General features: G+C 55.1%; 1 protein-coding gene and 1 long non-coding RNA gene across 7 annotated transcripts in view; both read left to right on the top strand.

Moving 5' to 3' along the window:
- GSE1 (Gse1 coiled-coil protein) overlaps positions 1-26018 on the top strand; it is a 413704-nt gene that overhangs the window by 11428 nt on the left and 376258 nt on the right. The window lies entirely within an intron of this gene.
- LOC119871927 lies at positions 948-3987 on the top strand. Of its 2 annotated transcripts, none has more exons than XR_005359987.1 (3): positions 948-3193; positions 3348-3431; positions 3587-3987. It is a non-coding gene; the product is annotated as an uncharacterized LOC119871927 (long non-coding RNA). The 2 variants fall into 2 exon arrangements; XR_005359986.1 differs by having other exon boundaries at positions 993-1638.

Genomic DNA, 26018 nt, shown 5'->3' with positions numbered 1-26018 from the left:
CTTGGTTGGTGGCCTGACCTTCCTGCTTCCCCTCACCCCACACCTTCCTCCTCTTCTTGAAGTTGCAAGAGCTCTTCTTGCCTTTGCAAAAATGGATAGGGCAGTAGTGGGCCTGGTTTTGTGATCTCCCACGCTATGTGATTGCCAGTTCATTCCCATTGACGGCCAGACTCTGGCCCTTACTTGCCGGTTACCCATCACTTGCCAAGTGACTGGGACGAGCAGGACCTTTCTCTGCGGGTTAAGGACTGGCTTCAGGGCAGGTCCCGAGGACGGCGGGTGGAGGAGATGGGCTTCTCTGAAGGCCAGCTGAATCAGAAGGCCAGCAGGTCGCTAGGGGTGGCTGTGGGGGGGCGTTGCTTCTTCCTCTAACATCCCCTGGCCCCCTCCAGATGCACCCACATCGCCCCAACACCCACACACTCACCTTCTCTCACATGCGTTCCCAAACCCTCTTGCTAACATCCTGTCCCCTCACCGCACGCACATGCACACATTAGCCCTGGCTCTCTCACATGTGTGTGCACACGCTCACAGCTGTGTCCACACATGCTCCCCCAGACCCTCTGAGGGAGGGGTGTTAGTATCCAGTACGGCTTCGATTTATCTCTTTCTCCCTCTAATTTTGTCAATTTTTGTTCCTTTATGAATTTTGGGCTCCAGCACATTTACGATCCCTTTGTCTTTCTGACCGATCGGCCCTATCATCGCAGTGATATACCTCCCTCCTCCAGCAGTATCTCAAAGTCAGTCCTATCCAGACTATCCCCATCTGAAAACCAAGGCCCCACAGGCTCAAAGAAGGGAAGTGACTTGCCCAGAGCCACATGGCTGGCAGTGTCAGGGGCAGGATTCATGCTTGGCCAGAGGTTTCTCCACCCCAGCAGCTGCTCTGGGGCAGTGGGTCTGAGAGCAGCCCCTTCCTGGTGACTTTCTGGGTGCCTGCATTTTGATGTCATAATTGTCAGGCGGCCAGAGCTGTGTCCCCGCCCGCCCTCAGCAGAGGACCCCCCAGGAGCCCAGCATCTGGCCTGCAGCCTGCGGGAGCTCAGCTGAGCATGCTTGGAACACACTCTGGAAACTTCTCACCAAACTCTGCTCTGGAGTTCCTAACCCTCCCCACCCCGTTTGGTGAGATTGTTCCGAGTGCGTTGGGCGGACCTTCTCAGCACTCATATGTAGAAAGCATTTCTCTGGGTGGCAGGAGAAGTGTCCCCCTTCACTGGCTTCCCTGAACCATGTGGGTCTTTTGGAACTTGTGCCAAATCCACCTCCTGGTGGCTTCACCCCAGCCAGGCCCACAGTCTGGAACTCCTTGGGGGGCTCTGCACTGGTGGCCTGCCAGCTCTCTGGTTCCAGGGGAGAGTGGCCTCTGCCTTTCTGGGGCATTCTGGGAAACTCTGGGGCCCTGCAGGGAGCCTCAGGGGACATTGCCTAGGAGACGTGTATATGTGGGCTTGACATAGAAGGGGGCACCTTTGCTGTGAACTGTTTATCGGAGGGTACCAGCAAGGATGGAGGGGTCGGTCTGTCCAGCAGGGTTTCACTGAGCCCTGAGCCCCTGCTACGGGCTAGATGCTACGGAATGAGAGAAGCAGGACACACGGGCTGAAGGACCATGATTGGGGCAGCCAGAGGGTGCGAATGCTGTGACTTACCCACTCCTCTGAGATGAACACATTATTGTTTTACTTATCACTGTGCCAGAAAGAATGCTGCCCCCGAGGCCGACGCTCCACCCACTGTAAGCTTCCTCCTGATTGCAGAGAGGTTACAGTGAGAAACAGAGTCTGGGCCTTCAGGGCAGTGAGATGCTGGGACGTGCGTATGATGATGATGATGATGATGATCAGAAGTAGCAGTGACAGCTGCCACATATTAGATGATGGATGAGACAGTCTCTTACCCTGTGCATGGGACTCTAACAGGGGAGTGAGGGAAGTTGGCACTCCTCTTTCCTGCTGGGCCCCGTCGGGGGTCCCACTCAGCCAGGACCCAGGCCCTCATTGGGTTCCATGCAACGACACAGCCACACTCAGGACCAGCCGTTAGGGAGCCATGTCCCTTGAGATAGATGCCTCTTGCTTCTGTCACCTCCAGGTCCAGTGCTGGTAGCAGGGAGCAGTTTCGCTGACAGGCTGGCTCTGTGGCATCCAGGTGCCCAGGGCTCTGGGGCGTCACAGAATTCCTCGTGATTCTGGCTGTGGTGGCACCAGGGCCCTAATCAAGCAGAACACGGCGTCAGCAGAAGCTGGCAGCTGCATGGCTCAGGGGCCCTGGCTGGTGGCGGGAGGGGGCAGGAGCAGGGCTAGGCTGTGCCCCTCTGCCTCCCCACCGCCCTGCAGACCTGGGAACCTTTCTGCTCGGGGGAGAGAGAGAGACAAGGACAGGAGACACTTGCCTCCCAGATTTTTCCCCTTCTGAAGGGCTTCTCTGCTCTGACTCATCTGCCCCTCCCGGCCATCCATACGGAAGGGGTGATGTAAGTACTGCATCACCCCTCTGGTACCGATGGGGAAACCGAGGCTGCAGGTGGGGTCATGCTGGTCTGTTCTCGGTAGGTGGGTGGTGCAGTTTGGCTAGGTGCTCTGAAGTCACACCACCCCCACCCCTGCCCACCATGTGGTCCCTCTCTGAGCCTCAGGCCCCTCACCCATACACAAGGACAGTCTTAGGACTTTCCTCATAGGGACATAAGCAGGCAGAGTCCCTAGTGGAGGGCCTGGCAAGCAGTCAAAACTCCAGAAGTGGTGACTAGCTACTGGGAGCAGAGGAAGCAGGAGAGGAAGGGATCTGAGGCCCCGCTGACAGCCCTGGCCTCAAGGGCCCATGGAATGAACATGCCCTGTGCCCCTTGCCCTCGGAAAGCCATTGGGCCATGCATATCCTGCATCAGGAACTCCTGATTAATCTCCCATGAACCTTGGTGCCGACTGTGGAGAATCCAGGCCCTGTTCAGGATGACCATCGCCACCATGCTGTGGCCTTTTGTCTAAGAGGAGGGAGGGTGGGGGATGGGAGACCTGGAAGTAGAGCCTGGAGCACCTGGGATCTGAACTCCCTTCACTCCTCCCTGGGATCCCACTGCCCCTCCTCCGAGAGATGAAGGGGACATGTAGACGGATGGTGGATGGTCCTTTCTGGACTCCTGGACCCGAGAACACCCACGTTGGCATTTGGTGGCAGTCAGCAGGTACATGCCACCTGACTACCTGTCTGTCTGTGCATAGGGCCTGTGTCCTCAGCTGTATACAGGAATTATGGTAGTGTATGTGTCACAGGGCTCAGTACGTAGTACATACTCAATAAATGTTGGCTCTTAACTATTTTTATCATTTGTCATTCAGTTTCTCCCCCAGTCCTCTGCATTCCAGAGAGCTGAGCTGTGGACCTCAAACACGCAGGGGTCTGGACTCTGTTAGTGGAATGAGGTGAGCTGGGAGGGGCCGCGTGGGGGTTCAGGGCCCAGGAAGAGGGACACTCCAGAGTTGAGGCAGAAGAATTTACAAAGACCCTCCATTCTCACATGCATGTCTTAACCCTCAAATCTCCGTGCAAAATCTGATGCATCCATTCATTTTTCTAGGCAGAGGATCAGTAACTCATCAGACTCTGACCGGGTTACGTGGTTCCCAAAAGGTAAAGAGCCACTGTTACAGGTTCACTGACCTGTATACATGCTTGAAAGCACCATGTACACGAGCTGGCTCTTTGTTATTCCTTGAAATCACCCCACTTGTTCCCACCATCATGTCTTGACATCCTGAGCAGCACCATGGCTGGCAGAAGCAGCGTTGGCAAGATCAAAGTGTTAGAGAAGACAGGAGCTGGGGGAGTGGGAAGGACAACGAAGATAGTGTTATGTATATGTCCCTGAAAACCGCTGTAAATAAAAGTTCTAGGAGACATCTCTGCCAAACCAAACCAGCTTTGCCCACATTTAAAAACCAGCTCTAGTTGAGAACCTTTTCCTAAATTATGTTCTTCAGTGGGTAAGAGCCTTGGCCACCATCTCGGTGTGCTGAGAGAGAATTCTCCCGTGAGCTTTATTTCTTCCTGACACTGTTCTGGTAATTAATGTTTTTCGAGGAGGAACTTATCCGTTTTATCCAGGTAGTTGAGTTAATTGGCATCACTGCTGTATAATATTCCCTTAGTGTTTTTCTAATGTCTGTAAGTTCTGTAGTGATGTCCCCTCTTTCTTTGGTGATATGGGTAGTGGGTACCTTCTCTCTTTCTTCTTGATCCATCTGGCTAGAGGTTTATCACTTGGCTTGACCTCCTAAAAGGTTTATGTTTAAGAGACTGTGCCTTTTTAAAGTTTTTTAACCAGCCCATTTGGCCTTGAAATGTAATGTCTTTTGTGCTTTGCAGCCTCTCCTGCTCTATTTTTGCAAGTCTAGATGAAATGTTCATGAGACCACTAGGCTTTTTCCAGATTATTAGTGCTTACGGGAACATTTTGCACGCCCGATCTCCTCTCTCTGTGTTGAGTCAGTGGAAGTGAGAGTGATTTCTGTCTATCATCCTGCCCTTGTGACCTCCGTGGTAGTCAAAGTGGTGTGTCCTTTTGCCTGAGGACACTTTATCCAGCCTTGCATAAGTAAGAAAGATACTAGACATAAATGATTGTTAATGCAGGAGAGAAAACTGCCTTATCTTAGAGCCACAGATTGTGAAGGATTGCCGGCTCTCTCTTCTGTGTTAATGGCTCTCTTATTTGGAGCATAGGCACCTAATAACATCTATGTTTCATTTTTTACTATACAAAGTATTCACTGTTAAAAAGATTTGTGTCCTCCCATGTTATAAAGTATATTTTATCTGTCACACAGATAAAATTTGCTACAAAGTATACTTAATCGTAGCCGTGATTGAAACCTCCATTTCTTTTGTCTTTGCATTTATGGCAAATCTCCGACTGCCTCTTCAGAATCCTAGAACTGGGAGGAGGCTTAGTGATTCTGGAGTGCAACAGCCTCACTTTGTCAAAGACTCAGAGGCGGAGGCATGGGGGGGGCGGGGTTGGAACTGGCCCGTGAACATGGGGCCTGTCAGAAGCTGAGGCAGGTTACTGGCGCCCTAGAACATCTCCACTGCATCAGCCAAGGCTCTCCCCTGGCGACGGGTATCTTGCTATGTTTGCATTTGTCATTTGAGGGGCCATGGGATCCCCAGCCCTGGGTACAAAGGAGACACACCTGGAGGTGTGGCCAGATGGCAAACAGCATGCTTCTACGAACCTCTCGTCACTCCATCTCTGGGGTCACCTTGTGTCCCCTCAGAACCATGGGGGTGTTTTCTTTAGGAGTTGCATTCTATTTATGTATTTATTTTTAAGAGGAGGGAAGGGAGAGAGAATTTTAAGTAGACTGCATGCCCAGTGCAGAGCCTGATGCGGGGCTCGATCTCATAACCCTGAGATCATGACCTGAACTGAAATTAAGAGTTGGATGCTTAATCAACTGAGCCATCCAGGCACCCCTGCCCTTTGTTGTTGTTTTTTTTTTTTTAATTTTAATATTTATTTATTCGTGAGAGACACACAGAGAGAGGTAGACACATAGGCAGAGGCAGAAGCAGGCTCCTCTCAGGAAGCCCAATGTAGGACTCGATCCCCAGATTGGGATCATGCCCTGAGCTGAAGGCAGACGCTCCACCACTGAGCCACCCAGGTGTTCCCCTGCCCTTTATTTTTAAAAGAATTTAACAGCAGTTTTATTGAGATATGATTTTCATACTATAAAATTTACCCTTTTAAAGCATGTGATCCAGCGGTTTTATTGTACTCACAGCATTGGGCAACCATCACCACTGCCTAATTGTAGAACATTTTTCATCACCCTCGAAAGACAACCCCCACACTCCCTTCCTCCAGGTCCCTGGCAACCACCACCCCCTCTCTCTCTGGATGTGCCTGTTTTGGGCACTTTATGTGGATGGCACCATACAACATGTGGCCTTTTGTGTCTGGCCTCTTTAGCTTAGCAAAGTGTTGTCAGGGTCCCTCCCTGGTGTAACAGGTGTCGGCACCTTGAGCCCTGGTACCACTGAGTGATACTCCAGCATGTGGCTGTGCTGCATCTCTGGTCCACTCATCTATCGGGGGGCGTTTAGAGGATCTTTGCCTTTTGGCTTTGGTGATTGATGCGGCTGTGAACATTCACATCCGGGTTTTCATGTGAATGTATTTTTTTTTCCTTGGGTGTATACCTAGGAGTGGAATTGCCAAGTCCGATCATAACTCTGTTTAACCATCTAGGGAACTGCCAGGCTCTTCTGAGGGGCTGCAAAGGTTCTGCTTCCCACCAACAATGTGCGGGGTTCTTATGTATGACTTGCTTTTAAATGAGGAGTGGGGTAAGTGGGCAGGATGCACTTACTTATTTACCAGTACACATTCAATAAATATGAAAATTCCTTCCCATTCCTTTGCTTTCCTATCAAAAGAGGATTTAATACCTTTTAAAAAAATTTTTAAGTAACAGGACAGATCCCAGCTCTAGCACTTACTGTGTGGTCTTGAGCAAGTCACTTACCTTCTCTGTGCTTTACTTGCTTCATCTGTAAAACATTTGTGATTAGATCGGCCTCCAAGAGGGGGTTGGGTGGATTAAGGCGTGTGAAGCGCTCAGCGTTGTCTCTGGCAATAAGTGCCATTATTTTTACATGATGATTATGTCATGGCTGGAGGGATTGTGGGATGTCTGTCCGCAGGGGAATCAAGAAGTTTTTGCCCAGCCCAGCCCAGCCTCGGCTCAGAGGCAGCCACTGTCCCCACTGTCAGGATTGCCTCCTGGGCTCGGTTAGCACATTTCTTTCTACCAAGTTGAGCTGAACCACTACATACAGTGGTATGTCCTGCTCTTGCTCACTTAATGTCCTGATGTAAGCGCTTCCCAAAGTTGTTATAAGCATCATTTTAGTATCTGTGCGATAGATCCCAAGGGGAGGGGCCGTGGCTTAGTGCCCCCCACCGTCTGGCCCCCGGCGATCGTCAGAGGGAGTGGAGCCCCTGGTGCTGCCGCCGTGACTATGGTCTGAGGGCCTGGAAGGACCTAGACCCTGAAGTTCCCAGAGCAGGTGGGTGTGGGTGGGAACATGCATGGGGAGGTGCCCAAGAAGAGGGGGGCAGTGGGGATCTAGGGCGGCATACCTGGCAGTCTCAGGCTTTGCCTGAAGCCTGACACGTTCTGTGCTGAAAACTCAGGCAGCAGAGCCAGAAAGGAAGTGATTAAAGGCCCCCGTGATTCAGTAACCCAGAGCTTCCAGCCTTTTTCTGTCTGCGCAGGCTGGTGCGTGCACACATGCTACTGTCGCTGGGACCACACCGTGCCCTGTTGTCATGCGTCATTTCCACGTGGGTTGTGACGAATATCTCCTAGTGAGGCTAAGACTGCGGACTGTGGAGCAAGATGCTGGGGTTCAGCTGTGGGCTGTGCCTCTGCCTAGCTGTGTGTTCTGGGGCTAGTTACATCACCTCTCTGTGCCAGTTTCCCGATCTGTCAAGTGGGATCATAGCAGTGTTCCCATGGAAGCTTGCGCCGACTAGAACGTGTCAGAGCAGCATGCGAACGGTTACCCAGAGTCCTCTGGGCTTGTAGCATCCCAGGAGGAGAGGAGTTGTAGTGGCTCCGCAGTGATCCCCGGTCATCTGCTGCTGGACACCCAGGTCATTTGTGGCTTGCACAGATGTGGACTGCTGTGCAGTAAGGCTTCTTGAACCTCCTGTGGCCCTTGAGGACCCCCACCCTGGGCCTGTCCCCTGCCCTTTGGTTCATACTGGCTGACCCCACCTTGCCTCCTCAGGCAGCCGGGGCAGGGGGCCTCCTGGCCTCCCTGCTCCCTGCTCGCCGTGCAGTGCAGTGAGTGGCCAGAGGGGCGTGAGACCGGGAGGGGAACATTTTCTTTGGCAGCCTCTGAGTGGCTTCCCCGGACGGCTGTGTGTCAGACAGGATCATCCGGGCGGGAGCAGGCAGGGGTGGGGGCGGCCTGTCTCGCACCTGGGCCTCCGCTGGAAGCCGCCTCCGCCTTCTGGGAAGGAGGTGGGATCTGAATAAATGCCTTCCCAAACGAGAATGGTTCTGCCTCTCTGCCGCCTGCTGCCCACCTGCCTCTGGCTGCCTGGCTTTCTGCTCCCCGGCAGCTGCCAGCTCTTGACAAAGCCCCGCTGCTGAGAGACCCCGGGAGCCCTCCGGTGGTGGTGGCCCCGTGAACCAGCTCTGAGGCCTGCGTTTCTCTGGGCCGTTGAGACTTTAATCAAAACAGCAAGGAAAAACGATTGAACACCGACTGTGTGCTCCATGTATTTGTCCAGTTACTCCGTTCTTCTCAGTTTGTTTAGTGAACGCCCGCTGTATGGGCAGGCATCCCAGAGGGAATGACGAACACACCGTCTTGTTGAATATCTGTGGTGGCCCCATGCTATAGGCATTAGCCTGCTTCGTTTTAAAGAACTTATTTTGAGCAGCACCTGGTGGCTCAGCGGTTGAGCACCTGCCGTCAGCCCAGGGTGTGATCCTGGAGACCTGGGATCGAGTCCCCCATCAGGCTCCCCGCATGGAGCCTGCTTCTCCCTCTGCCTGTGTCTCCACCTCTCTCTGTGCATCTCTCATGAATAAATAAGTAAAATCTTGGGGGGAAAAAAACTTATTTTGAGATCATTGTGGATTTACATATGGTTGTGAGGAAGAATGGAGAGATCTTGTGCGCACTTCACCTCATTTCCCCCGGTGGTAACATCTTGCACAACTGTAGCGCAATTTCACCAACAGGATATTGACCTTGACACAATCCACCGAGCTTGTCCAGATCTCCCCGATTCACATGTACTTTTATGTGGGTCTCTGTGTGTGTGTTGTCTCTGTGAGTGTGTGTGGGTCTGTGTGGCCTGTTTCATTTCACAGGGACGAAAGTGAAGCTCGGGTCAAGGCCTTGCCCAGGACCGGTCAGCGGGGGTCAGCAGAGCTGGGCTCCATGTCCAGGCGTTCTGACTCCACGTCCTTGAATTATTCTAGGGGGAAAAAGGTCACATTTACTCTTTGCTGCTGTTCATAGACTCGGTAACCTCACTGGTCTCTGCTGCAGCTGTGAGCTGAAAACCTGGGCAGGCTAGAATCACGACGTGTTGGTACTGAGCTGCTGGCTTCTCTGTTTCACAGACAAGACAACTGAGACTCAGAGAAGTTGACAGTTTGCCAAGTGTCATTACCCAGCTAGCTGCTCAGGGGCTGGTCTTCGTCTCTTCCCTCCAGGTCCACATGTGGGAGTAACCCTAATGAACTTTTTTTCCAAGAGGAGAAAAAACAGAATTCTTGTTAATCACAAGTGCCAGGCTCAGGATTCAGATCAGTTATCAGGAAGAGAGCAGGGGACATTTGGGAAGCTTTCTGGGCAGGAGGTGCCTCTGGAAGTGTACGAGGTGACGAGGTGACGTCAGACACTTACCATGCCCCCATGTGTGTGCCAAGGAACACTAATGACTCAGGTATTGAGGTGACTTTTTTTTCCTTACTTACCTGTTTGGGAACAGTATATTAAATCTAGGGCAGCCCGGGTGGCTCAGGGGTTCAGTGCCACCTTTGGCCCAGGGCATGATCCTGGAGACCCGGGATCGAGTCCCGCATCCAGCTCCCTGCATGGAGCCTGCTTCTCCCTCTGCCTGTATCTCTGCCTCTCTTTTTGTGTCTGTCATGAATAAATAAATAAAATCTTTAAAAAAGAAAGAAAAAGAAAGAAAGAAAAGGAAGAAAAGGAAGAAAGAAAGAAAAGAAAAGAAAAGAAAAGAAAAGAAAAGAAAAGAAAAGAAAAGAAAAGAAAGAAATCTATACTGGGTTGTGTGCTGCAGGACTTATCAGTGCCTTTTAGCGCTCTGATGTTCACTCTGACCCTCCAGGTAGAGGACAGATTGCCTTTCTGCATAGCATATTTCAGGAACTGCTTGATGAGACAGTCTCCAGCCTGAGATTCTGAGTGGCCTGGTCTTGGGGTCAGCAGCTCTCAGATGAACGTGGAGGCTCTTTCTCAGCACGGGAAACACTTAAGCAGTGATGTGACACATGGGAAGTGGGGTGCAGATCTGTCCCCCGCTCGTGATCACAGCCATGTGCTTTTGCCTGTGTGCCTGTGTGGACAAGGAGGGGAAGTCAGCTGTCCTAGGTTGACAGAATTTCAGGTGATTTATTATTTTTAATATAAGATTTTTCTTTCTTAAACCAACAAAGGAGGTTGGGCTTCATTCACTGGGGCAATAAAAAGCCATTGTGTGTTTGAAGCAAGGGTTGAAGGCGACCTAACAAAAGCGGTTTTAAGAGAAGGATTTTTCTGTGTGGCGTTGGGCAGGCAGGCTGGGAGCAGGGGGGGACAGGCAGGGGCTGCTGGGAGCTGGCTGCCGTGGGCCCAGCCTGGGCACGAGTGGCGGCCGAGAAGGCAGAGCTGGATGCAGTTTCATGGCTTCGTGGTTTCCGAGGCCCAGAGAGGTTATGTCACTTGCCTTGAGTCACACAGCTGATGGTCTCCCGACCCGGGACTTGGACGCAGCTCTGGGATTTCAGAGTCTTGGAACATTGCCACGTGGCGCATAGCTGTCTTCATCTGCATTACATTTTCACCAGCATTCGGGGTATGTACTGCTAATCTACACTCTGGAAAACAAGACTCGTCTGTGTGTGTATGTGAGAGAGCGAGCGAGTGAGCGAGAGGTGGGGGAGGGAGGGAGAACCAGCATGTCCACTGCAGCGTGACCCTGTGAATTTCTCCCTGGCAGAGAACATCCAGGGTGTCCCCGGCCCCTGCAGCGCCCCGAACATCATGGGAAGGACAGAGACACTGAGATTCTCTGCTCCGTTCTAAGAGTTAGCTGCTTTCTGGTCACTTCTGGTCACTTTTGGTCTGTAGGCCCTTGTTGGATGCAGTGTGCTGTCACTAGCCACCACGGATTGCACCTCTGCATGAAACACGTGGATATTCACGGCCAGTGTGGAAGGAGCCGAGTATGCAGATAGCCGCCAGGCCAGGCAGGCTTCACTGCCAAATGAGCGAAGAACACTTTTGGTTTCCAGAATGCTCAGACTCGGGGGCTCTGGGGAAAGGTTTGGGGATCAGTGTTGTGATCGCCTCGACTCAGCAGATGCTCATGAATTGCGCAGTCCTGGGCACAGGAGAATCTCAATTTCAGTGACCAGGAGAGAGCATCTCTCTCCTGGACATTTCCACGATTGAGAAACGTGGGGAAGGACAGCATCCGATTGTAAACATAGGCAGCGGCAGGGGTCAGGTAACAGCAAGGAAGGTGCTAGATTTGTTATTCGTGTACCCCTGCATTGTGCGACTGCAGTGCGTGTGTGTTCCTTCTTATGTTTTAGGGGAGAAAATGGTCCCCAGGGTGCCTGAGACTAAACCCCTCCTCCCCCGCCCCCTGGTTGCTGGCAGCAGGCCTGCCTGGACCTTGAGCAGCTACATAAATTCATCCAGCAGCGTGTCACAGTCCTGCACCAACGCTCCCCAATAGCACTGAGAGGGAGTCCTGGAGGCCGCGTGTTTAGACGGGGTGGGACCTGCTGGAATTCGCATTCCCTAATTCAGAAGCTAAATGGATCTTTTATTAAGATCAGCAAAATCCATTTTTAACTGCATTGGAAGGTCACCCTTTGCTGAGGGTGACTGTGTGTCCACGGCCCTTGAGGACCAGCCACCAGCCTTGGAGTGGGCCACAGTGTGTTGGAGGCCCCAAAACCCCAGCACAGGACCCACCAGCCATCTGGTGCCCCTGGGCCAGCAACTTAATTCCTGCAGGGTCACTTGAGGAATTGGACGTGATTCATCCATCCATCAACCGTCTCTCGAGCACTGACTATGTGCCAAACATAGGGGAGAAGACCTGGTCCCAAGGAGCGCAGAGCCTGGCGGGAAGGCTGGGCAGATGGACGGAAGATTCCCAGATAGGAGAATGAGTGCTGGGCTGGGGTCAGTGTTCGGCAGAAAGACTGTGGGAACACAGTAAGGCCCCCCGTTTCCTTGGGGTGGGGCAGGCCAGGATTTGTAGCTCTCACATCCTGCATCTGTATCCTAGTTTAGGGCCAAAGACCCAGGAGAAGTCAGCACACCAAGTTGTAGTTCTAGAAGATGAATGATGAGAGCTCTATTCCTCTCTAGCTGCCCGTGGTCACAAGAGTGTCAGCCCCTCGGCAGAGCTAGAGTAAATATCTCTGTACGCCGGGTTATTTGGCAGTTCTCCCAGGATCAAGGCCATGTGTCACCCAGGTTGGGAAACTGGTCCTGGTGTCACCTGTTCCGTGCCACCTTGGAGCTGAGGGCCCGGGGATGGGGCTGTGTGCAGGCCACACAGCTGGCCCCAGGCTGGCCCTCAGTCTGCTGTAGCCACGTTGGTCTGAGCAGAGCAGAAGGCAGCATGATTGTCTGAAAGCGTGTTTCTACTGTGCTTTTGATGTGTGCCGAGTGTATAGAGCACCTTCTAGATGCAGTCAATGACCAACAGAACATGTGTTCTCTAAGAAGGCATCTGTGCTTACCTCCTGCCGAGGGTACCTTTGTGCCTGGGGACCACTTAGGTGCTGGGATGCTCAGCTGTGGCCCTCAGGGTCCTCGCTCTGGGGGCGGGGGTCTGCCTGCAGGGAGGCCGGAGGAGGGAAGCCCTGGTGGCCTGGGCCTGTAGCCTCCAGTCCCCTCCGTCCCTCCTCTCAGCTGTAACCCTCAGGCCCACAGAACATGTAGGAAAGGAGCCCACACGTCCCTTGATATGAAAGAAAAGAAGGCTCTGTGTCTGCGGGCCGCATGAATGGATGGGTGCATGGCCAGCCAAGTGCACAGGGTGTGCTCTTTCAGCAAACATTTTCTAAGGGCCAGCTGGGGGCAGGCGCTGTCCCGGGCCTGTGGGAGGGGGGTGCCCATGGCCATGGACGACCCAGACCAGAGTCTCTGCTGGCTAGGAGCTCACCTTGTAGCCAAGGAGACAGGCAAAAAAAAGCGGATGAGCAGAACGTAGGGCAGGCATGTCGGATGGTGGCCTGGGGAAGAGGTGGCCCAGGGTCCTGCCAGCCAGAGGCTTGGCCTGGGGAGGAGCGCCGACTGCTCCCCCTGTAGGAGGACTGGCTACTTTGGAGGTGCTGTGTACTTCCCCAGGCAACCCTGGTCGCCCCTGTTTGATTCTGAGGAGCATTGCCCAGAACCCTCCATCCCTACCTCCCAGTGCACCCCTGCCCCAGCTCCGTGCTCTCTGGTCTTGGGTCCCATCCCTGCCATCCTGGCCAGGCCTCCCCTGTGTTGAGCCGGGGCGTGGGGCTCCTCCCGTCCCCCCTGGTGGGGCCTGTGTGGAGCAGAGCACGGGTCCTGAGAGTCTGTAACAGAGGGTCCTGCTAAGGCATCCTGGCGTAGCTGCAAAAGGAGGCAGAGTTGTTCACCGAAGCTTTATTTCTGTGTAAATATGCGGTGTTTTTTTTTTTTTTTTTTTTTTTTTTTGTCTGTCAAAAAACATCTTGGGTGGGAACTCAGAGTTTGCGCCTCTCATCATTTTCTCTCTGAAACCTAAGTTTGGGAGCTTGGGATCGGAGAGGATGAAGCAGGGCATTCCGACCAGAGGTCAGGCTTTGGCCACTTAGCCATGGGCCGCAAGGGAAGGGTTTTGAGCAGGAGCATGATGTGACCCCGGGGCGATGCTGAGCCCCTAGTGGAGGCCCAGGTGGCATCTGGAGGGTGGTACCCGGGAGAGCAGGGAGGAGGCTACTGAATGAGCCCGAGCATGGACGTGGGGGTAGCATGGATGGCCACCGGGGGATGGGACGAGCTGGGCTTGGGGACCGGCATCTAGTCCAGGAGACGTGACCACCTGCTCTATCTGACTTTGCCCTGCCCTGCTTTCTCCTAAATAAAAATAGCTGGGGCTGTTAGCCTTCCCTCTGCTGTTTGAGGACAATCCCACCTTCTCCCCTGCCTGTTCCCTGACACCTTGTCACTCTCTTCCTCCCCTTTCCTTCCACCTTCAGATATACTTGGGTCTCATTTTTGTCACTAGCAGGTGCTTGTCCTAATGGGCCAATTTTATCTTTCCACATGAGGCTCCAGGGTCCCTTGGGGCAGGGGCCTCTCGAAAGAACCCTTGGGTGTCTTCCATATGTCCAGTGTCAGGCAGCCGGGCCAACGCCACAGTGATTTACTGTCATCCTATTATAATGGGGATCATTAATATTTGCGGACTGTTTTCCCAAGGGCTTCGTCTCATTGTCCCAGCGGCTGCCCGTACGCTCCGTGTCAGGAGCAGGGAAACAAGGAAACTGCTCAGAGAGGTCATTTGACTCACCCCACATCACACAGCTGTGTGTGGTGGAGGCCAGACCTGAACTCAGGGCCGTGGTCTCTGGGTCCTGAGCTCTGTCCCCTGGGCTGGTGTTCCCAGCTCTGGGCGGCTGGCACTGTCACACAGGGTGACTTCCTTTACGGGACCTTCAGATGGGGCCCTAACCGACAGGGAATCACAGAGAGAGAGAGTTGTATTTTTTGACTCTGGCTTTAGTCTTATTGCAAGGAGATGGCTCAGGGCTGGTGCCTCGTTCAACCTCAGTATTTTTTTTTTCCTGTGGTAGAATGGATGTCACATAAAATTTGCCACAAACTCAGGACATTGTGTTTTAGTTTTCAGACCCTTTTGGATTTCAGAATTGCCGATGAAAAAGGTAGAGAGCTTTAGCGTGAAATCCCTAGACATACTTAGTTACCGTCTGTGGATGGTGAATGATACTAGTTTTTAAAAAATCCTTTCAAAGGTTTTTTAACAAGTGAGTTGATGAGGGGACTCTTGACTGGCTGGGTCGGTAGAGCATGCAAGTCTTGATCTCGAGGTTCTGAGTTTGAGCCCTGTGGTGGGCATAGAGATGACCTAGAAATTATGAAATCTTTTTTAAAACTGAGTTGATGAGAAGGAACATTTCAGGGAAACCATGGTCCCCGGTGGATGTTAGGGGACCAGACCATGCTTGGGGCAGGCAGTATGGGGAGCTGCCCTCCAGGCCTTCCTCCGAGGCCCCTGTACATGACCATTAGCCCCCTGGTCTGCAACATAAGGGAGCCAGATCCCAGAACCGATGCTCCTGCCCACACAGGTGCAGGACCTGGACGGGGGGGACCGGCCAGCTGCCCCTAGTTCCAAAACCTCTCTGCCCCAGTCCCCACTGACTAGCACCTTCTGAGAAAGGGGCCTGAGTGTTGGAGTCGCTGGGAACATTGGACCTCCTGCCAGGTAGCGCTCCAACACCGCAGCCCAAGTGGATATGAAAGGCCTGCTGAGGCCTACGCCTGGCTCCTGGGGTCAAGGAGCTGCTGCTCGGCTGTGGGGAGCTGGGGGCCCTCAGAGCGGAGCGCTGTGTGGATGAATGGGAGGTGCTGATGCAGGGAAGCAGGCCGACACTTCCCCAGCGGACCCTGGACAGCACGGTAGGTTCCACACCAGGCTGTGGTTCCCAGCAGGTCCCCACCCCGTAGTATCTGTAAATATGTGGGGTGTCTTTAGTTGTCACATAATATGTGGGGCCACCAGCATTCTTAGTGCCCTTCTGTTCACAAGGAGGATTTGCCACTCACCTAGAATCCCTCTCTAGGGAAGCTGTGTGTCCCTTGGAAGGTGGCCGTGGTCCTGGAGGCGACTCCTGGCCACACTGGGATCGCCGTGTGGAGCCTGACAGAAATCCCCTTGTCTGGTTTCACCTGGGTGCTCTCCTTGGAGCCCAGATGTGGTCCACCCAGGCCCAGAGCAGGGCCACGCCTGGCCTGGGGGAGTGGGAGGCTAGGGTTCAGGCCTCGTCCTGCCGCCACCCTGGCGACATGCTGCAGGCTCCTGGCCGTGCCCCAGCTCCTGGGGAGGCAAGCTGGCCAGCCCTGGCCTCCCACTCCCGCCAGCTCCTCCTCCAACGCCCTCAGCCAGAACATCTGTGTGCTCCTGGGGAATGTGGCGCTCAGCCCCAGTCTACCCCAGAGAGGATTTCCCCCCAGATGCTGAGCCCTTGGTCCCATCCAAGGAGTAGGTCCTCAGGACATGAGTTCACATCTGGCTCCTGGGTCTTTCCCAGAGCCCCTGCCTCCTCCCAAGGACTCCCACCCCTCGCCATCTCCCCAGCTGTCCCTCCCAGTGCCCTACTCAAGGCAGCCACCTGGACAGAGCCTCGTGCAGACTGGGCCTTGACCTGTGCGCCCTCTGGGCCTGCAGCTGTGCAAGCAGGAGCGTCAGGCCTGCTCAGGTCTGGGGTGCTGCAGCAGTGGGACACACTTGTGTGCAGGGCCCAGGGGAGTTCAGGGATGGGCCTCTGTGCCCCGGCAGGGGTAGGGCCAGGGCCAGGGCAGCACAGGCACAGGTGAGGGCGGCGAGCAGGGAGCCACCCAGGAGCCACGAGGACTGACCCGGGGCCCCAGGCATGGCTGACCCACGTGGCCTGGGTGACAATGTGGCAAACTCCTGCGGGAAGACCAGGGACTGCCGTGCACGGTCCACACTCCTGCCTCACAGGCCATGTAGGCAGCGGGAAGAAAGGAGGGTCGACCTGAAGCCCCTTGTACTAGAAGGAAACCAGCGAGTGAGGTTTCCTTTTTAAAATGGTTCGTTGAGATGGAATTCATGCACCGTGCCATCACTCATCCCATACGTGCAGCTCAGTGGCTCTTGGCGTCTCAGAGTCATGCAGCCGCCACCGCGGTCTGTTTTAGGACGTTTTCATCACCGTTAACGGCCATGCTGCTCTCCCCATCCCCAGCCCTAGGGGGACCACTCATCTACTCCCTGCCTCTCTGGGTCTTTCTGTTTTGGATGTTTTATGTGAATAAAGCCGCATCGCCTGTCATTTGTGCCTGGCCTCTTGCACACTTCCAAGGGCCTCCGTGTTGTGGTGTGTGTCAGGTCTTCAGGCCTTTTTTATGGCTGAGTCCTAGTCCATAGTGTGGCTGCATTGCCATCTGACAGCAGCAGGGACGCACTGTGTGCAGGGCCGGGGGAGTTCAGGGAAGGGCCTGTTTCCCCCGGAAGGGGCAGGGAAGCACATTTATCATGTGACAAACGTTTGGGCGGTTGAGGGACATGGACGGTCGTGCACAGTTCATGTGCAGACCTGCATCTTCCTTCTGCTGGGCAGGTACCTGGGATGGATTGGCCGGGTCGTCCAGGGCTGCCCCACTGCTTCTCCACGTTGCTGCCCTGTTTTACGTTCCCACCCACACTACGTCCTCACCAGCACTGGTGACTACTTGTCTTCTTGCTCATTGCCATCCTAGTGGGTATGAAGTGGTGTCTTCTTGTTTAAGGGGTGAGATTTGAATTGTGGTCCTCTTGCCCCTGGAGGCTATACTCTTCCCCACAGGAGATTACCTGTGGTGTCCTCCCTGGGACTCCAGCATCCTCAGCAGCGGGCCAGGCTCCTGTGGAGGGCAGGGTCATGCAGCCCCTGACCCCCTGCAACAGTAGGTCTGCCCCTGTGCCGCCCACACCCAGCCAGCCAGGGGGCTGCTCTCCAGTCACAGCTCCTTCTGGGGTCTTCGGGCTAGGACCTAGGTGGGTGATAGACCACAGGCCGAGTTCTGGCATCCAGACTGTCAAAACCCTCAGCTGGGGCATTCTGGAGAAAAGCCCCTGAATCCCCCAGAATGTTCTAGACAGATGGCTTGCCCAAATCATGAGTCATCAAAGTTCTCATTTGTTGGACATGTGCACATGTCTTCGCTCACTTGATCCTCCACATGGATCCTCCCTCAGAGACGTGAATGCTGTGAATGCCCAGAGAGGTCAGACCACTGGCCCAACGCTGCACAGTAAGGCCAGAACTTGAACCCATGTTTGGCCAATAGGTTCAATCTCTGTCTTGACGGCCTTACCTTTTTCTCACTTTCTTTGGTTTCCTCCAGCCCGTTCGTCCCTGCCCACTGACCTCCTGCCTGGGCAGCTCATAGCGTCCTCTTGACAGCTGTGGGGGTGTCCCTGTGAGCCAGGAGCCATGGGGAGCTCTGAGGAGCAGAGGCCTCACAGCCTGGGAGGGGATTTGAACTGAGCTCCAGGTGATTTTTCTAGATCATTTCTTCATCTACCGATTCGTTCATTTAACAAGTATGGGTTGAGTGTAGTTACATTTCTGGTGACTAAGAAAAGGGGTTTCGTAGAACCAGACACAGCCCCTCCCTCATGGGGCTTCCAGTCTGGTGGCAGAGACAGTGCAAGTCACCAAATCACACAAGTGCAAGCTTGTAGCTGGGGTAAGGAGGGGGACATAGTATGAGGAAGGTAGGTCATGGGGGCCTTTAACCTCGTAGAGGCATCTGGGAGGCTTCCTGGAGGAAGTGACTGCTGATCCAAGGTCTGTGCAATAAGAGGGAGTGGACCTGATATAAGAGGGGAGGGAAGAACTTTCCAGGGAGAGAGCTCCATGTGCAAAGGCTCTGAGGCAGGAGAGAGGCCCATGGTGGGGAGGCTGTGTCTGGAGAGGAGGCTGAGGAGGCAGGCAGGCCTGGAAACACCGTGATGTGAAGGGCTGGGGATCTGATGAAGGGTTTCAGCTGGGAGTGCCATGGCTAGATTTGCCATGTGAGGAGTCCTCGTGGTTCTGGAAGGTACAACCAAAATGAAGCCGCAGGTTTTCAGCCTGGTCTGAACCAGCACCAGGGGCTGCCCCGGGGCAGACAGACCGTGGCTATTCCCTGGGGTTTGTGTGACCACCTGGAAGCCCAGGTGGGCTCTGGGCAAGCTGTAGAAAGCATCTCCCTCCCTTGGCCAAAGCCAGGGGCCCTAGGGAAAGGGCCTCCCCTTCCCACCCACCCCCCCCCACCCCCCCCCACCCCCCCCACCCCCGCCTGCCCTTCTGCCTGCGGCCTCACCTCTGCCTCAGCTGGGCCTCCCAGTCCTTACCGCGGCTCATTCATTCACAATCTCCGACCGCCTCCTCCAGAAAGGGGGAGGTTTCCAGGCCTGGGAGCAGAGGGCCTGGCCCCTGGCCAGCCCAGCTTGCCTGCCCACCGCCCCCTCCTCAAACGCCCCCACCCTGGCCTGCCCTTTCTTTATGGCAGGCAAAGTGCTAATTCCCAGCGCAGAGAGGTGGGCCAGGGGCTGCGGCCAAGAGAAGAGAGACTGTTTACAGCCTCCGGCGGCTCTTGGCTCCAGCGGTCCGGCGGGCTGGCCTCGCGGTGACATGTTTATTCTCCAGGCCTGCTGCTGGCCCCGGCTCCTGGCAGGGCCCGGCGCAGGGTTCTTGGTGATGGGGATGGGCTGGCGGCTGGGGGGCTGTTGGCGTCCCCGGGCTACTCTCGTCCTCCTATTTTCACATCCAAGGAGGCAAACTGTGTGCCCTAAGCCAGAAGCCTCACCGGACCACTCCCAGGGGACCCTCCGCTGATAAGGGTCCAGGGTCCCACCGGACAGGTCTTCGGGGCCCAGCGGTCTGGTCAGCACTTCAGGGCACCCTCCGCCTGCTGGCCAGGCCGGCCCCAGCCACTCACAGCCTCAGCAGATTCCTGCCGAGAACTGAGCATGGGCCAGGCCTCTGGTGATGGCAGTGAGCAAGATAGATGAGGCCCTGTCCTCTGGGGCGGGCAGCCCAGCTGGGAGGGGCCGGTCGTCCCCTGGCAGGGGGACCTGAGGACCTGGGGATCATTCACAGGCTCCCCTCCCCGCCAAGCCATAAAGCACCTTCCCATTCACGGCGCCCGGCTGGCAGGAATGAGGGAGCCAGCGTCGGAGCCAGACGGTGCTGGGTGGAATCCCGGCTCTGCCACTGATCAGGAGGGGGACCTCAGATGAGTCCCGGTCCCTCTCCCAGCCTCTGCCTTCTCATCCATAAAACGGGAGCAGTGTGCCACTTTACAGCTGACCACACGGGGCTGAGCACTTGTGCACTCGGCATGGCTGTGTGCTGCGCTCTGCTGGGCCTGCGGTGATGAACCAAGGCAGAGGCTTTCGAGGGCAGTGTGTGAAGCAGGGGCAGCTCTCCAGGGGGCCTGGGGTGGGGAAGGACAGAAGTGATTCTGCTGAATGTAGCAGGGATGGGACCTCACTCAAGGAACAACACCTTGTCCCGGCTGGAGTATCCCCATGGGAGGGGGTCTGACTAGGAAGTTCAGGAGGGTTCCAGCTCCGCAGGTCCAGGGGGACCCTCCCCCCACCCTGCAGAGTCCATGTGTGGTATAGAGCATCAGCTGGGGAGTTGGGACCCCTGGATTCTCATCCTTGACCAACCAGACACTTTGGGTGAATCATGCTGCCTTGCCTCAGTTTCCCTGGGGTCCAATCCTGTGGTATCTCAGTGTTCCCTCCAAATCTGGGTTCTTGAGCTCCAGTGGCGAGGGGTCATGCCCTGTGGCTGGGGCCTCATCTCGCAGCATCTCAGCAGATGCTCCAGTACACACCGGGGCCAGCGGCACCATCATCTGGCCATTTCCAACACAAAGACACAAGCAGGTCCCCATACCTGGGCCCAGCACTAACTCTGAGCCCACAGGTCCTTAAAGGCAGCTCTTTGCTCACATGCTGACTCCTTGCTATCCCCTCACTCCTTTGGGTCCTTGCCCCACATGCCACCTGTCCCCTTTCAAATGATTCCATGGGATGCTTTGGGGGCCTCCAGACCTGGAGTCGACAAATTTCTTCTTAAGAGACCAGATGGTAAACATTTTCAGCTTTGTGGGCCAGTCTCTGGGTTCTTGTCCCATATTCTTCTTTCTTTTTTCTTTCTTTACTTACCTATTTAACAAATACTCCTTTAAAAATGTAAAAACTGTTTTCGGCTCTGCCGGTGGGTGGGTTGCAGTTTTCTGTAGCCTGCTGTTGAAGAGCGGGTGGGGTGTGGGCTTAATGCGTGTCAGCCCACATCCAGAGCTCGTGTTTCCTGAGCCCAGCCTGTGGCCTGGGCCTGCTGAGCTGCACACAGACCAGCCCCGTTAATTCTGATGACAATGATGTGCCATAGGCAGTATGACCCTGCTTTACAGATAAGGAGACTTAGACCCAAGGGCGTTAGGGAACCTGCCCACGCTGTTGTAGCTGGTCCAGGCAGTGTCAGGATTTGAACCTAGACCACCAGCATCCTCATCTTTAACCCAATGCCTTGCCACATGGCTGGCTGTTGGCACCTGGCTTCTCTGCCTTCTGACCCTGTCCAATTATTTTGAACATATAGGAAGCCCAGATTCTGTGTTGTGTTCCTGGCTTTTTCTGCATCTCCCTTGGCCTCCAGCTGGCATGCATCCCCTCAACATTTGCCCCCTCCCATCTTCTCCCCTAGCACCTTCACCTGCCCGGAATTAGGAAGATGGCCTCTGGAGTAGCTCAGAGTCCCAGAAACAGCTTCAGCAGCACCTGCTTCTCCAGGGCCAGCCCACAGGTCACACAAGGCAAAGCGGTGTCCCTTCAGCTGCTTGGCCCACATTCTGCAACCCTATATCTGAGCCACGTGGGCTCAGCCATATCATGTGACCTGAGGCGGGGACTCGGAGCCCCAGGCAGGCAGCCCAGACATTGCCTGCAGGGCCTGCCCTGGCAATAGAAGCAGCTGAGGCTGGGAAGGCCCCTGGGAGAGCCTGTCCCTCACCATTGGTCAGGCACCAGGCACAAGAAGTGATGCATTGGCGTCCTGAAGCTGTCAGCCACTGGAGGCTAGTTCTGAACTTTCTAGCTTCCAGGGTTGCTATTAAAAAAAAAAAAAAAAAAGTGGGGGGTGGGGAGTTTGGACAAGTAGTTCAAATGACAAAGAACACAAATAAGCATAAAGGGAAACATTTACATGAAAACTATTAAAATATCAGAAAAGCAGTAAGACCTAGCGTTGGTGAAGTAGTAACGATGGCTCATTCCCGTTGCCAGTGGCAGCATGAATCTGAATCATACCATCTTTCCCCAAACCATCTGTTGATAGGTGTCAAGGGCTTTACAAACACTCTAGGGTTTGACCCACCATCCCGTTTCTGAAAACGCATCCTAGAGAAGTAACTTGTAAGAACGGAAACACGGAGATGTTCTTTGCACTGTTTATAATTGTGGGGGAAATTCTAAATGTCCAACAGCCCAATGTGGTTAAGAAGAGTATGGTCTATCCCTGGGGTGGATGTGGCGAGGCACCAGACAGCCATGGCGCTTGCTCCAGGACAGAGATGCTGATGCCCTAATGCCGAATAGAGAGAGGTGGATCACAGAGTCGCACAGGGGCCTTGGCTACAACTGTGAGGAAGCGTGTACGCACACTTTCAGACAAAAGGGAATTTGGAAAGCTGATGTGGCTGTTTTCGGGATGTGATGGGGCCCACCCCCATCACTTGACCACTGTCACCGGGTTGTCTTATTAAATGTGCTCCTTCTGAGACGAGCTGAGGCCGATGTCTGGGCCTTGCTTCTGTCATCTGTGAAATGGGCTGGCACCTTTGAAGCTTCTGGAGGAGGCTGTTTAGCAAGCCCCCTGGGGTTGGTGAGCCCTTGTTCTTCTGCATGGGGCTGGGTCATTGCCATCTCGCCTTGTGAAAGCAGGGGTTGGATAGGGCAGCGAAGATGAAAGGGTCTGTACCAGGAGGCCTGGCGGTCTGGTATTAAGGAGCCATGAGGCTGGCATGGGGTGGCCTGTCCAAGGCCTCACAGCTCTTGCAAGTTGGAGCCGGGTGCCAGCCCAGGCCCTTTGCCCAGCTTCCAGGCTGCCATTTGTGGTAGAGCATTTCAGGCAGGGCCTCCTTCCCGGCAGCTCATGAGACCTTTGAACTCTCGGGTCTCATGGCAACGGGGACCCGAAAGCTTCTGTGCCACCTTGGTGCCAGGGTCGTTTGAAACACGACCCGTTGAGTGGCTTCCGTTCGGTGGAGGAGGCCTGACATAGGCTGAGTTATGTCCCCCTAATTCCTATGGTGAAGTCCTAACTCCCCTGCACCTCCAAATTGTGTCCATATTTGGAAACAGGACCTTTAAAGAGGTGATGAAGTTAAAATGAGGCCATTCGGGTGGGCCCTGATCCATTATGACTGGTGTCCTCGTAAGCCGTTGGGACATAGATAGAGAGGGAGGGCCATGCGAGGACACAGGGAGAAGGTGGCGCCTGCAGACCCCAGAGAGAGGCCTCAGGAGGAACCCCCGCCCATGGCAGGGCTTGGACTCCAGCCTGTAGCAGTGTGAGAAATAGAAGCCCCAGCCTGGGGCGTGGTCATGGCCACCCCAGCAATCTAGCACGCTGCCCCAAGGATATCCGTGAGCACCATCCACCTACTCACAGGGTGACAGCTGGGGATGTTCAGCAGCATATGACCAGGGGATGTCTGGGTTTTGTTACCTTACTGTTGGACACTTAGAATATTTCTCCCACTGTTATAAATAACAGTACAGGGGTGCCTGAGTGGCTCAATCGGCTAAGTGTTTCCGGCTCAGGGTCGTGAGATCGAGCCCCATGTTGGGCTCTGCACTCAGTGTGGAGAGTGGGATTCTTTCGCCTTTTCCCTCTGCCCCTCCAGCTCATGCGTGTATGGGTACATGCTCTCTCTTTCTTTCTCTCAAATAAATAAATGAATAAGAGTGCAGAGAACATCTTTGTTCACTTTACCATTTTCGTCCTTGGATGGCACCTTTCTAGAAGCTTCTTGGTAGCTGCTGCACACATCTCTACAACCACCTGAGTGCCCTGCTCAGCCAGGCTGGCCCTGCTATGTGCTGTGTGAGGAACATGCCATCCCTCACCCCCCTCAGCCCAGGGGAGCCCAGAGCCTTGGCTCACACTCTCAGGAGCACCCTTGAGGGGACTCTGTGACCCGGAGGCCATCCTCTGGGCTCAGACTCTGGGTTGGGGTTCCCACGGGAGCTGGGAGCACCAGAGGAACCCCTCAGCCTGGGGCAGGGGTCCAGGCGCCTGCAGACAGCTCAGGCTCACAGGCTCAGAGGGTGGAGGTCAGCGGGCTGCTGACAGCTGCGCTGAGTCAGTTGTGTGGGAACAGAGGCCTCCGTCGTCCCCACAAAGATTTTCTGTGACCGGTTCCATGAGAGGGAGGGAGTGAGTGAGTGAGCGCTGTGAAGTGAGGCGGAGGCCATCCCAGGGCGGCTCTTGCCAGGCTGGGAGCTGGCACCGGGTGCCCTTCCTCTGGGTACATAATATCCCATAATAGGGTCTGGCTGTTTGGAGTCCAGAGACAGAAAAAAAGATTGACATCATGGAGTATTGGGTTCTGTGAGTGGAATGCCTGCTGGCCCCATCTCCACAGGAGCAGCTTCTGTTCTCCAGAGAGATGTGTCCAGGTGGCTAACCTTGGGGAAGCGGACTGTGCAGGGGTGAGGTGCTCCCCCCCCAGAGTCCCATCACCGAACCCGTGAGCGTGGCTTTATTTGGGAATAAGGTCTTTGCGGGTGCGGTCAAGTAAAGAAGAGGCCGCGCTGGATGAGTGTGGCCCTGAGCACACCGCCTGCTGTCCCTACAGGTTGGGGGACACGCACGTACACACACCTACACCCAGGGCCACGTGAGGACGGAGGAGGGACGGCAGCGGCGCAGCTCTCAGCCAGGAACACTGAGCGTGGCTGGCAGCCACCAGGAGCTAGAAGAGGCAGGAAGGATCTTCCCTTGCAGCCCTCGGAAGGAGCACGGCGCTGCGGGCACCATGATTCCAGACCTCTCCAAGGAAATGGATTTGTGTCATTTGAAGCCACCCAGTGTGTGGGACTTTGTGAGGGCAGATCCTGGACAGCAGTGCACACCCCGCCGGACCTTCCCTACCCCTGTTCCTCCGTGGCCCACGCTGGCATGTTCCCTCTTACAGACTCGCCCGTTCCAGGAGAGGAGAGTGGCTTTCACGCGGCCTTGTGTCCTAGGTGGGGCTGGCGGTGGGCCGGCACGCAGTTGGTGCACAGTAAACGTTTGTTCAGTGGAGGAGGGGGATGTTGGGTGCGTGGCAGGAGGCCGGGAGGGGCAGGGTGACTCTTGGAGCAGACCCCGTGGCCCCAGAGAGTGGCCCCTTCCCTTCCTGCATGCACCATCTCCTCCTGTTCTAGTCCTGGCTTCTAGGGGGCAGGGGGCGGCTAGGGGTGCCATGCCAGGCCCAGCCGGGCCAGAGTGCCCACTCCTCACATCCCTGTCCTGCGCTTGCTGGCTGGCTGGCTCGGGGCCACTTTCTGGACAGCAGTGTTCCCAGCTGTAACGTGGGTTTGCAGCATCCTTGCTGTGGGTTTTCTTGGGGAATGAGTGAGGTGGCCTGTGGGAAGTGTGTGCCTGACTTTTGTGCGGGTCTCAACAGAGGCTGACTGGGTTGATGAGCAGCCTGGGCTGGCAGGGAGAGAGGACCCCCCACCCGTGGAGTAGTGAGGAAGGCACGATGGTTGACAGCTCAGCATTGGAGGTGGACAGGTCTGCACCATTGTTACCTTGGGGCAACCTTGAGCAATTGACAGTTCCCCTCTCTGCCTCAGTTTCTCCACCTGGAAAATGAGGGAGATGAGGCACCAACCTTACAGGTGGTCAGGAGGGTATGGAGTGTGTCAGGACACTTGCGCAGGCTGTCAACAAAGCCTGCACCTGGAGATGTTAGGGTGGGGGACGGGGAAGCAGAGTGTGTGCCTGACAAGGGGAAACCTGCTATGCCTGTTGGAATCGGCTTGTCTTCATTTGTGGGCTGCATTTGGTGCTGAGGACAGAAGCATTGGCAAGGCAACCCAGAGGAACCTTCTAGGTACAAAAGCCTGGTCATCCCTCGGAAGGACCTTGGTCCCCAAGCCATCGACTCTGCTGCCCCCCATGTTTGATGGAGGAGACGGGAATCCCAGTCTCAGAGGGAGCATAACTTGCCCAAAGCCATGCAGTGTGGGAGGGGTGGCACTGGGTCCAGACCGTGTCCTCTCCTGGCCTGCCATGGTCCGTGTGCTGAGGGATGAGTAAGACTGGGGTCTCTCCCCACCCACATACCTCCCTCCTGGGACCCAGTAAGTGCATCGAGGAACCTCTGGCGGGGTCAGAGGGTGTTCTGTGTCGTGGAATGGAGGCATCTGGCTGGGGCTGGAGACTCCAGCCTGCTCAGCCAGCAGCCAGGGTCCC

Source organism: Canis lupus, chromosome 5 (assembly GCF_011100685.1).
Source record: "Canis lupus familiaris isolate Mischka breed German Shepherd chromosome 5, alternate assembly UU_Cfam_GSD_1.0, whole genome shotgun sequence".
Lineage (NCBI taxonomy): Eukaryota > Metazoa > Chordata > Mammalia > Carnivora > Canidae > Canis > Canis lupus.
Note: the sequence above shows the minus strand (reverse complement) of the source record. Positions and strands in the feature narration are given on the sequence as shown.